The sequence below is a fragment of the Hyperoodon ampullatus genome, assembly GCF_949752795.1.
Source record: "Hyperoodon ampullatus genome assembly, chromosome: X".
Lineage (NCBI taxonomy): Eukaryota > Metazoa > Chordata > Mammalia > Artiodactyla > Ziphiidae > Hyperoodon > Hyperoodon ampullatus.
Window position 1 is genome coordinate 124,382,328 of NC_136913.1, and position 13,845 is coordinate 124,396,172.

The following is a 13,845-nucleotide window of genomic DNA, read 5'->3' on the forward strand; positions in this document are numbered from 1 at the left end:
GCCCCCTGCTCCTTGCTTGTAATTCTTCATGGTGACATTGTGAGGCTAAGCACTTGAGATGGGGTTATTTATCCAAGTCATCAGGGACTCTTGGTGGCAAATAATACCTTCTTTTTGGATGTTTTGGCCAAGAATATAGGAAGAGTTGGTACAGAAACAACTCTTAGAAAATCATACATGCTCAGAAATTTAAGGAATAAACTACTTATCCCATGTTTATTTTCCAAGTGTGGAGGGACAGTTAAATGGGGTACCACCTTAATTTTCTTTTCCTCATAAGTAAGGGCATTTAAGGACAGTTAAAGGGTGCACCTCTTTGTGTGACTCTCTAAGCTTGAAGCAGTAGCATGGGGGCGGTGGGGACTCTATATTTGGGGAGCTCTTTATCCACATGTTAGGGGAATTCTGGAGAATGACAAATGACTCCTTACTTGGTGTTTTTCCCTTTGGATGAAACAACATCATTTGAAGAAATAATTATTTATTTGGATTTATCTAAGCATGTAAGGATGGTATGTGGCTAGTGTCTGACTTACTAGTTTGTCTTTAGTCCATGTGGTCAGGAATGATTGAAGGATAAAGAATTCTTGATTTGTGGATCTTTGCCCTTTTTTATGATGGCACTTTGGATAAAAACTTCTTCCAGGGGTTTCTTCATAAATGTTTATAGCCACCATTGATTAGTATGTTTTTACTTTGGATTATTTGTCTCAGCAATTACAGGCAATATTGAAGAAACAATTCTGTATGTGAGATTTGTTTTACACAGAATGTACAAACACTTCCTCCTAATAGCTGAGATAGACCTGGGTTGAAGTCTCCCCTCCGCCAAACAATAATCGTGTGCCATTGGCCAAAATTATTTAGTGTTTCTGAACCTCAGTTTCTCATCCATTAAATGGGGAAACTAATAGTCCCAAACCTAGAGTCATTGAGAAGACTGAATGATATAGATAGCCAAATGCCTGGCATATACTAAGTTCTTGGTGAGAATTGCTATCCTCAAAATAATGATAAACCTGTCTTTCTATGCAGATCTTTACAATTTACCCAATTCCCCATTCAGAAATCTTTAGGCTTTTCTCACAAGGCTACTTTTTAATCCAACCGTGTTATTGAAAGCTTTCAGTGACTTTTGGTAAGACACTAAGCATCTCTGCCTTTCTAGTTCTTCATTTATCAAGCTGACATGATGATAATAAGCAGCCTATTTCATAGTTTTGTGAGGATCAGATTAGATTCTGTGTCCTTTGAAAGTTGAGTAAGATAGTATCAGGGTAGGTGCTCTACCTTCATTATCTCAGTTAATCCACCCAGCAGTCTGGCATGTAGAATGTTAATACTTTAATTTCATTAATGGTGAAGATGCATTTCAGAAAGGTTAAATAACTTTATCAAGATTATAGAGATAGAACATGACAGTACCAATACTTTATCACAGGTATTTCTGACTACAAAACCATGCTATTAACGACCATAATAAATGATTTCCCCAGTGGAAATGTAAGGGTAGCTTTGCATTATAGGATTCTATTATCATAACTATTATTTAGTATAACATAGTGGTAACTAGAGGATATAATTATTCTGTACGGAGGATTTCCTTCCCACTATAATAGCTGGAGGAAAGATAAACTGAAAGTAATAAAGAAGTAGGAACCAGTAGAATATTCCAAGGACACATTTGTGAGCCTGGACTATTGTAATAGCTACAGATATGAAGGTAGATATGTGTGAACTATGATGTGATAGACAATGAGACCCACATTGGAATAGATAAATTGGGTGAAGAAAAGAGAATATAAGGGTGAGCCTGGGTATCTGAAAGGCCAACAAGATAGTGGTATTATGGATTTGATTGGATTGAATAAATAGGAAGAATAAGATTTTAGAGAAAAGATTCCCCAAAGGTTTAGTTTTCCAGTAATCTTCTAAAAGTTAGGTCAGTTAAGAAAGTTGGCTAATGGTTAAATATTTTCAAGGAAAGAAATGAGATACAATTACTGATATCAGTAAAATCTTCATTTTCCTACCTAACCATCTTATATTTGTGACCAGACAGCCATGGTTATAAGATCAAATTCCTCCCCCTAGCTTTCAAAGCTTCCATAATAGGGTCATCTCATATTAGAGAAGAAAAAGTATGAGTCTTAGTTCTGCCCATGCTAACTGAAGCCTCAGCTAAATAATTTCTCTTCTTTGAAATGTCTTTTCCTCATTTACCAAGTGGGCATAATAATTATAATAATAAGATAACATGGGATTACATATATGAATATATTTTCATACATAATAAAGATCCTTAGAAATTATAGGGAGTTTTAAGACAATCTCATGTCTTCCGTTACATCCCAAGGAATATCTCCATTTAGGTTGGTATCAATCTTATACCTTTATCTCATCATTCTGTTCATTCTTCCTGGACTGTTCATGTTCTTCCTCTTCACTAATATAAATTCTGTTCATCCCTAGCTAACTGTGTAATCTTCTGACAACTCCTTAGTAAACACACACACACACACACATTCTTCTTTTGTTTTTAACTGTGTCAGTGGTGCTTTGTTCTATTCTACACACTTAAACTGCAAAGCACCTTGACTATAGGGTTACCTTCTCTATCCTGTGTAGCCTTACTAAATACCAATGGAATTGAATTACATCTCACCTAAATTTTTTCTTATGTTTAAAACATTGCATTTTATTTCATCTACAATAAAAGGAGAATGTGATTCTACAAATGAAATTCTTTCCTAAGAAGTGATATTTAATGCTTATTGCCTTCTTTCACAGAGCTGTGTTTGTCTAGGCTAAATAAGTCCCCTTTTGCTTTTTCTCATCAACCTAATTTACATAGTGGGTGATTAATGGAGCTATAATAATCTTCAGCAGGAAATTTTCTACGCACCGTATATGTTGATGCCTTTACTATCTTGAGTGCCTATTGGAAATGCTTTGGCCATTAACGTCAAAGGTAATTTCTGTCTCACTAGGTATTACTTAGTAGACCCCCAAAGAGAAAATGATTGGACTGTATCAGATAAAAGTAGATTTTTCTTTCAATAATGGAAATGGATCTGTAGTCTTTGTATAGTGTCTGTTAATTCAGTGTAAGAGTGTGATGAATTGATTCACTTTCTGGTAATTGCTACACAGTTATGAGAAATAAGATGACTAAAAACAATATCCTCTTCTTGTAGGTGTGCTGATATGTTAAAACTTTAAAACCATCAGCCAGAGCCAGGAAACATCACAATGAGATACAAATCAAAGCAATTAAGGTTGCTTGCAGCAAAGGTTAATGTGGCTAATCTTTAGATTCCCTCCCCATTTATTAGATAAGAATAGAATGCTTGCAGCACACCCAAGATGTTCTTAAAATGACTCCTTGAGATGTTCATATTTCGGCTCTTTCTCTGTACTTTCAAGTGGTTCAGTGTCACTGTCACTATTCTTAGAATTTAACTATGTTCACCTGAACTATGACATTTTCAAAAATCCATCTTCCTTCCTCCACTGAAAACATTAAAGTTATATTTCAGTCATTTTTGGCGATTTATGTGATTTTTGTGTCTTGCTTCCTTCTTAATATGCACATTGTTAAAGCATCATTCTCCAGATAATTGGCTTTTAGGCTAGGAACTAAGCTTAACCTATACAAGGTATTCTATTCATCACTCAAGGTAAATATGGGATATATGGCATCATAAAGACACACATGGGTATTTGACTAATTCAACCAGGGGCTTTTAAAAATCACCTGTCATTTTTTTAGATTTATTTATTATTTTTGGCTGCATCGGATCATTGTTAAGGCACGCAGGATCGTCCCTAGTTGAGACACGCAGGTTCCAGAGCACGTGGCCTCTGAGGCGCGTGGGCTCAGTAGTTGTGACATGCAGGCTTAGTTGCCCCGCGGCATGTGGGATCTTAGTTCCCGACCAGGGATCGAACCCGCGTCCACTGTATTGGAAGGCGGATTCTTTACCACTGGACCACCAGGGAAGTCCCCAAAATCACCTGTCATTTGAAGGAATTCTTCAAGTGTGGAAGAATGGGCTAGTTTTACTCCTTTGACTTACTGGAGTCTAAGAAACAAAGAAAACAAATTGCCTGTTCCCTCCTTCACCAAATATATGGGGAAGTTACATTTTAAAAATTCTTTTTTTCTGTTGATATTTCAGTTCAGAGGTCTAACCTTACCAATTACTGTGTCTAGAGAAGCAGCTTTAATAGCTATTCACTGAGGTTTCCAGATTGATTTATTCCTCAATGAATTTTACAGTTAATGAGGTAAATGTTAGGAAAAATGCCTCTGTCAGTTTTAGTGTTTGGTCTGATTTTGAGCTTGTACTGCTATTTTGAAAATTTTGTGTAGGCTGCTGTATAGAGAATTTGTTGTCTGCTCTTGGAAAGCTATTTCGAAAGATGTGAGAATGAAATATTTAAATGGTACAAGGAGTTAAAATATGTATGATACAAAGATTTATATAAATGTTTTAACATAATCTATATCTAATAGAGTAAAAGAGCTTCAAATAACAACTGGTTTTCTTTAATTGAATTAATAAGTTCATCCTTCAAACATATTTTCTGGTATATTTGAAGACACTAGATTATATAACTAGATATAAAAGTATGGTTATACTAAGAAAAGTTCTTAAAGCAGAGATGTATGATTTCTGATTTGAGACGGAAGACACGTTCACCTCTTCTCTCCCTCCCCAACCCATTGAAATGACATTAAAAAAGCAAAAGAATGGGACAAATTAGTAAAAATATAGTGGATATTCTGATAGAGATCAGGAATCAGTGGCTAAAGATTGTGTTGAATTTTGGGAGAATGGAAAGGTCAGGAAGTCATATTAATAGATGATCCTGATCAGAGTAAAACAAAGCTCAGAGCACCCACACATGAAGGTTCAAGTAGAGGAGAGAGCTCTTCTTCCCAGTGCAGTTCTCTGGAGTCAGCAGATATGGAGAGTGAAAGTGAGAAGAGGAATATAAGTTATTTTTCTTGGTTTGTTTGTGGATTGTGTTTGCCTTTTTTAAAATTGAAGTATAGAGTATAGTTGATTTACAATATTGCTCTAGTTTCACATGTACAGCAAAGTGATTGTTTTTAATGTGTGTATATATATATATATAAATTTCTTTTTCAGATTCTTTTCAATTATAGGTTATTATAAGATATTGGATGTAGTTCCCTGTGCTATGCAGTAAATCCTTGTTGTTTACCTATTTATATATGGTAGTGTGAATCTGTTAATCCCATACTCCTAATTTATCCTTCCCCCGCCGTTCCCTTTTCGTAACCATGTTTGTTTTTTTTTATGTCTGTGAATCTGTTTCTGTTTTGTAAATAAGTTCATTGGTATTATTTTCTACATTCCCCATATAAGTGATATCATATGATATTTGTCTTTCTCTACCTGACTTCACTTAGTATGATAATCTCTAGGTCCATCCATGTTGCTGCAAATGGCATTATTTCATTCTTTTTTATGACCGAGTATATTCCATTGTATATATGTACCACATCTCCTTTATCCATTCATCTGTCGATGGACATTTAGGTTGCTTCCATGTCCTGGCTATTGTAAATGGTGCTGCTGTGAACACTGGGGTGCATGTATCTTTTCGAATTAGAGTTTTCTCTGGATATATGCCCAGGAGTGGGATTGTTGGAGCATATAGCAACTCTTTTTAGTTTAAGGAACCGCTATACTGTTTTCCATAGTGACTGCACCAATTTACATTCCCACTGACAGTGCAAGAGGGTTCCCTTTTCTCCACACCCTCTCCAGTATTTATTATTTGTAGACTTTTTGATGACAACCATTCTGACTGGTGTGAAGTGGTACCTCATTGTAATTTTGATTTGCATTTCTCTAATAATTAGCGATGCTGAGCATCTTTTCCTGTGCCTGTTGACCATCTGTATATCTTCTTTGGAGAAATGTCTATTTAGGTCTTCTGCCCATTTTTGGATTGGGTTGTTTGGGTTTTTTGATATTGAATGGTATGAGCTGTTTGTGTATTTTGGAAATTAAGCCCTCATTGGTCACATCATTTGCAAATATTTTCTCCCAGTCCATAGATTGTCTTTTTGTTTATGGTATCCTTTGCTGTGCAAAAGCTTATGTTTGATTAGGTTCCATTTGTTTATTTTTGCTTTTATTTCTTTTGCTTTGGGAGACTGACCTAAGAAAACAGTGGTACGATTTATGTCAGAATGTTTTGCCTATGTTCCCTTCTGGGAGTTTTATGGTGTCATGTCTTATACTTAAGTTTTTAAGCCATCTTGTTTATTTTTGTGTATGGTGTGAGGGAGTGTTCAATCCTCACTGATTTACATGAGGCTGTCCAGCTTTCCCAGAACCACTTGCTGAAGACTGTCTTTTCTCCATTGTATATTCTTTCCTCCTTTGTCAAAGATTAATTGACTGTAAGTGTGTGGGTTTAATTCTGGACTCTCTGTTCTGTTCCATTGATCTACATGTCTGTTTTTGTGCCAGTACCATGCTGTTTTGATTACTATGTATTTCTAGTATTGTCCGAAGTGTGGGAGGGTTATACCTCTAGCTTTGTTCTTTTTCCTCAAGATTTCTGTGGCAATTCTGAGTCTTTTATGGTTCCATATAAATTTTAGTATTATTCTAGTTCTGTGAAAAATGTCATAGATAATTTTATAGGGATCACACTAAATCTGTAGATTGCTTTGATAGTTTGGCCATTTTGACAATAATTCTTTCCAATATGAGAGTATGGGATATCTTTCCATTTCCTTGAATCATCTTTGATGTCCTTCATCAATGTTTTATAGTTCTCCATGTATAAGTCTTTCACCTCCTTTGTTAGGTTTATTCCTAGGTAATTTTTTGCAATTTTAAATGGGATTTTTTTTAACTTTCTCTTTCTGAAATTTCATTGTTAGTGTAAAGAAATGAACACATTTCTGTATATTAATCTTGTATCCTACTACTTGCTTAATTCATTTCAGTTCTAATAGTTTTTGTGTGGAGTATTTAGGGTTTTATAAATAGAGTATTATGTCATCTTCATATAATGAGAATTTTACTAAGTCAAGGGCTTTGATTAAAGATTTGCTAGCAGAAAGATGGGTAGTTTGGTCCACTCATTCATAATAGGGACTGCTAACAGTGGAGGGAATTATGAACTATCTCATCAACTATTCTTTTAAAAAATTAGAAAAATAAGAATCTTCAAAAATAATAGGAAAACTAACCAGAAGAGAGGGACCAATATAAGCAAACAACATCTGATTCAGGAAGAAGCATATATTGTTTAGGGAAGAGAAAAGAACTTAAAAAAAACTAGTTTGTTCTTTCAGAGAGATTTGACAAGACATGCATCTGTAAAATAAGAACAATCTTCTCATTTAAAAGAACAATCACAGACAAGAAAGAATTTGGAAAAATTAAAAATAATGTTACCAAAATAAGTAATTCAATAACAAAATGTTTGAAAAACACTTTCAGAAGTCAGGAAAAAAATGAAGTAGAATGTATGAGAGGAAAGTTAGAAGACATTAAGGACCAATCTATAAGGACAAGCAACCACCTAATTAGGAGTTCCCCAAAGAACAAAGAAGGTGAGAAAAACAAGTAGCAAAGAAATAAAAGGAAATTCCAAGTGTTGTAGAAAGCTAAATCTCTACAGATTGAAAGGGCCCATTGCATGATAAAATGAAAAATACCTAGACAAATATTCATAAAGATATTGTTTTACAAAGGATTATGAGAAGACCTAAAGGTATCTATAAAGGAGACAAAACAAGCACAGTAGATTATCTACAAAGAAATGATAAAGATTAGCATGAGACTTCTAGGTAGTGACATAAGTTCTGGAAGACAGTGGACAATACCTTAAAGTTCGAGGGATGATGATTTTGGATTTAGAAGTCAATACGCAGCCAAATTAAGTAAGAGTGAGCAGTTTATTTTTTAAAATGCAAAGGCTTAGTCATGAATTATTTTCTCAAAAGACGATTTAAAAGTTTTTGTGGTTATGCACCAATCAAAATGAAAAGAGTAGAAATAGGATCTAAGAAACATGAAACTAAGGAGTACAATAGAAATAATTCCCAGGATGATAACTGTGTAGTACTCCTAGAATAATAGTTGGAAATTGTGTTTGGCTGATGGTGACAGTCCTGACTGTCATTAAAATACACAAATATTCTTCTCATATTATGCACAATGTTGAGGTAGTTGGTTGCTGGCATTTTATCAACAGTACAACTTCAAAGTTCCCAAATGGCGGTTGCAGTTCTAGCCATTGCATTGGCATTCTAGGATGAAACAGAGAAATAGGGGAAAGGGGAATAAAATGTACCTCCCAGTAAAGTCAATCCTGGGAAGCCCCACCCTACAACTTCTACTTAAATGTCATTGGCCAAACCTAGTTGCAAGGGAGATTGTATTCAAATAGGACCAGGGAGAGAACAGATTTTGGGGTGGGCAACTAGCAGTCTCTGACATGACTTGAAAGCATTTTATTGCATTTAACAAATGGTATAACTATGATACCCAGTGATATTTCATGGTGAAGAAGGCATATTTATTTTATAAATAAGACATAGAAAGGCCTTTAGCAATTTCTGGAAGAATGAAATTATACACAAGAGAGTCTTGGCCCACAGACAAAACAAACAAAATGAAATAACTTGAAAATGTGCCATGATTTTAGGCAGTATATGGGGTCAGTGCAAAGAGAACCACTTTGACTTTGAACCGGGAGGATTAGTCAGTAATCCTCGCTTCAGTGCAGGGTTGAAAAGGAGTGGTGAGGGGACATCCTTGCTTTTACCAGATATTTGTGGGAAAGTTCGAGTTTCTCACCGTTAAGAACAATGTTTTCTGTAGGTTTTTTGTAGACATCTTTTATCAAGTTGAGGAAGTTACCCTCTATTCCTACTTTACTGAGGTTTTTTTTTTTATAATGAATGGGTGTTGGAATTTGTCAAGTGCTTTTTCATCATTTATTGATAAGATCATGTGACTTTTTCTTTTTTAGCCTGTTGATGTGATTGAATACATTGATTTTTGAATGTGGAACCAGCCTGGCATATCTTGGATAAATCCCAGTTTGTTGTGGTATATATAGTTTTAAACACGTTGTTGGATTCAATTTGCTAATAGTGTGAAGATATTTGCATCTATTTTCATAAGAGATATTGGTTGGTAGTTTGATTTTTAAAAATTGAAAACCAAGAAATCTATAAACAAGGTTATAGAAAACTATGATAATTGAAAACAGATTATAATGTAATACAGTTTAACAATAGAAGGAGAAGTAGTGGGGAGTATAAAGTGGTAACATATACAGTGGGGAGTCAAGAGATACTATCTACAGGTGATGGATCAAGAAACAATCATTAAGTATATTGTTATAATGTCAGGAATGAGAACAACTAGAAACATGTAATTTACAAAAATTAGAGTGTCCCATAGTAGTGGGAGTGAGTTAAATTTCTCACCTTTTATGGTGGATACGAAATAAGTACTCCTTTATTGTTTACAATACAAGCTAGGCTGCCAGAGTGAAGAAATACCAAAATGTTTTTTCCGCTCTCATGTAATAGTTTAAGTAGTTGGTCCTGGCTGGTATGTTGGTTTGATGGGGTCTGGGATCTACGCTCCTTTGATTACATTGTTGTGCTATCTTCATCTTGTTATCCATCTAAATGCTTTAGCTCAACCATCATGACTTCATTTCAAGCTATGGATTTTAAGGAAAACCCAAAGGGGAAGACACATTCCTTTACTTTAAGGGCATGACATGGAAACACATCCCTTCTTCTCACATCCTCATAGATCTAGTCATATGACCTCACCTATCTGCAAGAAAAACTGGGAAATACAGGCTTTATTGGGGCAGATATGTGCTCAGCTAAAAATACTTTTAATGTGGAAGAAGAGAATAGATATGAGGAATAGTTAGCAGTCACTGCTGTTTAAAGTTTATAAACATAGGTATAAGCAAATTATTTAGAGTTATGGAGTCAACCACAGACAATTTAAAACCAAAAATGGTATAAATATGGTTGCCTCTGAGGAAAGGGGAGAGTGGGAAGAACCATAGCTTTTAATTTTGTACCTTTCTGTACTTGCTGGATTATTATTTCCATGTGCTTTTAATAATGATGATGTAATAATTACACAAATGTAGTTTATATGGCAAATATAGATCCTTCTTTTAGATGGTGGCGGGGGCGGGGGGAAATGCCTGCTATAGCAGAGTAAAGAAAATCAGATTTAGGGAAAACGAAAAGCTTTAGTTAAATTACCTTTTGATTTTTATGATTTCTCTACTCCTGTTTTCTCTTGTTTATTTACAGAGGGGCATCAGCCCTTGCCAGATAGGTTGAGAAATAAAAGACAAGATGAAAAGACAGCACTTTGGACAAATGAAGTTACTAAAGAGAGAATCAGAAAAGGGAGATCAAACACATCCCAGGCCAGTTTTTCCACCCTTGGACCTGGGCAGTGCTTCTGTTTTGGGGGCTTTGGCCTGTATGATGCTGCCATGTGCTGAGCATTGAAAGATTTTGCTGCCTCTCTTTGAAGGTTACTTCCCAGTCTAATAGATTTCATCCATTGAAAATCAGGGGTTTCTTCTCTATTCAGGTACAATTTTCCTTTTCTCAATTTAATCCCATTATTTTTAATTATACTCTTCAAATCGTCCCTGTAATTTCCATCTTACTAAGGTTTTCAAATACATGTAGACAGCAACTCCTTAGACATTATTTAGTCAAATGCACCTATTATTTCTTTGATCTTTTCTCTTAAGTTAGCTCCTACAGCCACTCAATGTCCATGGTTTTAAGGATTATTTTTTTCTGCATTTTTCCTCAAATGGGCCTGTATCTATCTCTTCCTGACAGCAGAACATCGTTTCTTTCTCCTGTTATGGGTTCTGAATTATTATTTTTTCATATAGTGTGTGTCTCAGTGCTCATGTGCACATATCACCTATATCATTTAAGGTATTAAAATTCATAGTCAATGACTTGAGGTAGATAAGGGGATATTTGACGAGATGACCTTGAAGTTTCCTTTGAACTCTGTGATTTTTCAATTTTATGCAGAGGTTACAAATTGGTTTTCACTTATAAATTCTGCAGCTAAGCAGTGATCTATATAAAAAGAATTATGAGAGTCAAATGCAAAACGTTTCCTGTAACTTCCAATCTTTAGTAATATGAATATATTTTAGACTGTATATAGTATTTGTGCATTGTTTTGCTTCCATAACTGGGCACTAATTTATGTATAAATATCCATATAGTCTATTACCTACCTTCATATCCTTTAAAATAGGCATTATATTACTCTGTCAGAACTGATCTAACCATTCAAATATGCAAATCTTAAAAACCATTATCCCTGAGTTATAAAATAACATCAATATATAACAGGTGACTGATTCATTAAATAGAGAAATAAACTACTGAGCTTACCACTGATAATTCAGAGGATGCCCATAGAATACAGAAATGATATTTTATAATCTTAAGTCCTTTTTTCTTACTTTGGAAAAACACATGAGAATTGCATGGTTGACTTTCTTACAATGATGTGCTTTAGTATTTTATCCCCTGTTAACTTTTTTGACATTTACCTTTTCTGAAAGGTACATTCAATGTCTTTGGCTGTATATCCCTTTGTCTAAAAAGTAAATCCAAAAGGAATCTTTCTCTCCAGCTTTAAGAGAACATTTAAAACACACAGAAATTCTCCTCTTGGAAACACCTCCTGCAGTTCCCAGGGGCTAATATTTCTGGAGGTGTAAAATGTGCTTCTAGTTCTTACAGTGACAGTTCCTAAATAAAAATGTTGCTAACTGGTCTCATGTGATAATACTTACAAAGCTAATGGGCAAATACATAGGTCCCCTTTCAATACTGAAGTTGCCTTTGGCATATGTCATTTTGTAAAATAAGCCCTTTCCATGCCGGGCACCAATACATGGCTGAAAGTACAGAGGAGATAGATAAATCAAACAATATGTGAGAGAAGCAAACTATTTGGAAAAAATGCACACTAGAGACTCCACTACCCAAGAATTGTGGCTGGCTTATTTACAAGGTAGGGAGAAATGCTTTGGGCCAGACAGGAGTTAAGTATAGGTATATCTATATGTAAGGTCAAGTCTAGTGTATGATACTCAGCCTGGGAGGAGTTGCTAAGTGGTAGGAAGGAGGGAAAAGGTAATGTGGCAGATATAAAACTTATATTTTAGTATTTTGTTCGAGCAGGTAATGAGAGGAGATTCTGCAGTCAAATAGTTTTTTTAAAAAAGAATCAATGCTATTTCAAAATATAAAATGTCTACATTGTGCAGAAATTGTGCTACATAACTGATATGGAATCGTTTAGACATCCCCAGCGACCCAGTGAGGTAGGTATTGTCATCATGCTTATGGTACAGATGAGGAAATTGAAGTACAGAGAGGCTGAGTTAGTTGTTTAGGGTCACTCAACTAGTAAGTTGTGGAATATTCTGATTCTTTTTCACTTCTGGTCCTGATCTCTGGTCTCCCAAACCCAAGCTTTTCAGTGCGACAGAGGAGTAAAGAGCAAGCTACCTACCTTATGTATTTGAGAAGATCACAAGTTCATGGGTTGAGAGGAAAGAAGACATCCCCTCGAAGTTTCCAAGGAGGCCAGGACTAGTTAGTAGACACCTGGCAGTGTCTGGCTATAGAGGACTAAGTCTCTATCTACAACACAGTGATTTTTTTTTTTTAATATAGAGAAGATTGGGGGCAAAAATGCTAGAGTGGGAGTGAACCCAGGAATTGAGTTTGCAGGATATTGGGTCTACACTAAGTGTTGGGTGAACTTTATGTTCTTTCCCACTGGAAGATTATGTGACTATAACCAGTATGAAATTGATCACAGTCAAGATAGAGAATGATAGTGATAATGATAAAGATATTATCCATAAGTAATACTTTAAAATGCTTTTCTGTTTGTAAAGCACTCTCAGATATCATTTCTTTTTTTTTTAAACATCTTTATTGGAGTATAATTGCTTTACAATGGTGTGTTAGTTTCTGTTTTATAAGAAAGTGAATCAGCTATACGTATACATATATCCCCATATCTCCTCCCTCTTGAACCTCCCTCCCACCCTCCCTTTCCCCACCCCTCTAGGTGGTCACAAAGCACTGAGCTGATCTCCCTGTGCTATGCACCTGCTTCTCACTAGCTATCTATTTTACGTTTGGTAGTGTATATATGTCCATGCCACTCTCTCACTTTGTCCCAGCTTACCCTTCCCCTTCCCCGGGTCCTCAAGTCCATTCTCTATGTCCTCGTCATTATTCCTGTCCTGCCCCTAGGTTCTTCAGAACCATTGTTTTTTAGATTCCATATATATGTGTTAGCATACGGTATTTATTTTCTCTTTCTGACTTACTTCACTCTGTATGACAGACTCTAGGTCCATCCACCTCACTACAAATAACTCAATTTCATTTATTTTTATGGCTGAGTAATATTCCATTGTATGTATGTGCCACAGCTTTTTTTTAACATTATTTTTTTTTACATTTTTTAACATCTTTATTAGAGTATAATTGCTTTACAATGGTGTGTCAGTTTCTGCTTTATAACACAGTGAATCAGTTATACATATACATATGTCCCCATATCTCTTCCCTCTTGCATCTCCCTCCCTCCCACCCTCCCTATCTACAAACTTTGAAAGTAGGTACTAGCATCAATCCCCAATTTCCATTTTATAGATGAGATCACTGGAGTTCATAGATGATCAAATACGAATTTAGGTTTGATATTTTAAAAAAACAGTAAC